Here is a 2,500-nt window from a genome sequence, read left to right as displayed (position 1 = left end):
GAGATAGAGATAGATCTAGACGCACGAATGTACAATAGCAAACAAGACGTGTATATATATATATATATATATACATATATATATATATATATATATATATATATGTTACATCTTATAAGTAGATAGACGTATTATACACAAGGCCGTTACGTGGAAGGAACGATTGGATCTTTACTCTTGACTAAGAGGAAAAAGGCCGTATATTCGAGTTCATCGTGGAAGGACGAACGAGACGTAAGTATACGCCATTTTGATTTTAGAGTTTAACAGATGGAAGATCGCGAAGAAAAGGAAAGGATATAGTTAAATAGAAGAAACTAGTAATTATTTACTTATTTACATACTTATTTACTTACTTACTTACTTACTTAATTCTTTACTTATTTATTTATACATTTAACACTTATCTATGATCCTTTTGAAATAACAATTTGTAGATCTAGGATAAAAGTGGATAAATGTTTTCTCTCTTTCTCTCTCTCTCTCTCTCTCTCTCTCTCTTTTTTCTTCTTTTTTTTTTTCTTGTCACCTTGAACGCATACCTACGACGATCCAATTCAAAGATTGAAGAAAAATCCTACGATGGGATTTAAAAGTTTCATGAGAGCGAAGGTACATGTCTCTCTCTCTCTCTCTATCTCTATCTCTCTATCTTTATCTGATGGTTACTTTTCCACGTAGGTACATGCACATATATATATATATATATATATATATATATGTGTGTGTGTGTGTGTGTATGTACGTACGTATGTATGTATGTATGCACAAATACACGAGAAAAGAAATGGCTTGTTCGTAAAGCAAAGAGAAACGACGAGAAATGCTCAAGCGCAGTTGAATTCCACAGACGGTCTCTTCTACGATGTTCCTTGTCATGGATGAAGTCACGGTAATTGCGAATTTAAAAAGATTTTGTCAACGCTTAGAAAGGAAGATGGCGTGCATCTTTTGGTTATTAAATGAATACATATATATACATACATACGTACATATATATATATATAAATGAATGGATGGATATAATATAACTGTGCGATATCCTGTCTCGCTCTCTTCTCTAAATTCAATTCCGTTGACCTAGATTAGGTGGTACGTGACACGATGGAGATTCGCCGTAGATTCTCTCTCGTTGTCCCTATCTATATATCTCTCTATCTAACTTCATCTTTGTCCATCTATTTCTATTTCTCTCTCTCTCTCTCTCTCTCTTTTTCTCTTTCTTTCTTTCTCTCTTCTGATTCTCTTATCCAAGCAGGTTGAACACGTTTCGCTCAGATAGACGTAATACTACATGCGCACTTGCGTTGGATAGTATATATATATATATATATATATATATATGTACGATTAAAACACAACTGATATTAGACGAGTTAGAGATTTCTTTTATCTTCTCCCACTTTCAACCACCTCGTCCACTTGAAAAATCATAATTTGTATAATTGACACGATTCAACGTAAATAAAATGAAATATTTTATATTGAAGTATTATATTAATAATACTGTATATAATTCGTTAATAGCCATGGGCACTCGAACGGATATAGAAATGAAGATAGAAAGATAGATAGATATAATGAATATATAGATACAATAGGATAGATAGAGAATGAGCAGAGAGAATGGACACATGGGAAACAAACAAACGAATGGATAGGGAGAAAAAATAGGAAGGGGAAAAAGACAAAAAAAAGGAAAAAACAAAAAAAAAAAGAAAAACAAAAAAAGGAAAAAAGAAAAAAAAATAAAATAAAAGAAGAAAGAAAAACAAATCGAGAAAAAAGAAGGAAAAATAAAATGGAAAAAGGAAAAACGCGAACAAAACAAACGAAAAGAGAAAGCAAGAAAAAAGAAAAAAATCGATGAATAATTTCCGACTGGTGGACGAACGAAAAGCCATCGATTGAAATTTTCATCAGTCTTTCGCACTCTTTTGCACGCTCTTTCTCTCTCTTTCTCTCTCTCTCTCTGTCTCTCTCTCTCTCTCTCTCTCTCTCTCTCTCTCTCTGTCTCTCTTGGTCTCTCGCTCGATTATTTATTCATGGCATAACGAATGGCCGAGCAGACAACGATACAGACCAACGAGCTCTAGCTAACACGAGAGAAAAAGAAGTATGAGGAGATAGGAGAAGGTGTTAGAGACGGAAGCGGAACGGAACGGAACGGACGGACGGGCCGAGCTGAACCGAGCTTGAGCTGTACGGGTCGGATCGGATCGGATCGGATCGGAGCGGAGCGGAGCGGATTGGATCGGACGGCGATCGGTGAAAAAGTAAAGGGGAAAAGAAAAAGATCCCTGTAGTCTGATGGTCGTTCGAGACATTATAGATTGTTTACACGCCTTAAACCTGTAAAATTTAAAGGGAACAAGACAGTTTTAAGTCGCCTCGACTTGACTTCATGCGAACGGTTCTAAAAACGGAATCCGAGAGGATGATCGAATCATAAAGAGAGAGAGAGAGAGAGAGAGAGAGAGAGAGAGAGAGAGAGAGAGAG

At 35.6% G+C, this 2,500-nt stretch overlaps 1 protein-coding gene across 1 annotated transcript in view; it reads left to right on the top strand.

The window, feature by feature from the left end:
- Positions 1-125: 125 nt before the first annotated feature.
- The window catches only part of LOC118450601 (zinc finger protein 131-like), an 89,842-nt gene continuing 87,467 nt past the window's right edge, over positions 126-2,500 (top strand). The window contains exon 1 of the mRNA XM_085663070.1: positions 126-234. The gene's annotated coding sequence lies outside the window, so the exon portion shown is untranslated. The remainder of the gene's footprint in view (positions 235-2,500) is intronic.

The sequence above is a fragment of the Vespa mandarinia genome, chromosome 20 (assembly GCF_050613455.1).
Source record: "Vespa mandarinia isolate Hongniang chromosome 20, ASM5061345v1, whole genome shotgun sequence".
NCBI classification, from domain to species: Eukaryota; Metazoa; Arthropoda; class Insecta; order Hymenoptera; family Vespidae; genus Vespa; species Vespa mandarinia.
The sequence above is the reverse complement of the archived record's forward strand: the minus strand, read 5'-3'. Positions and strand labels throughout refer to the sequence as shown.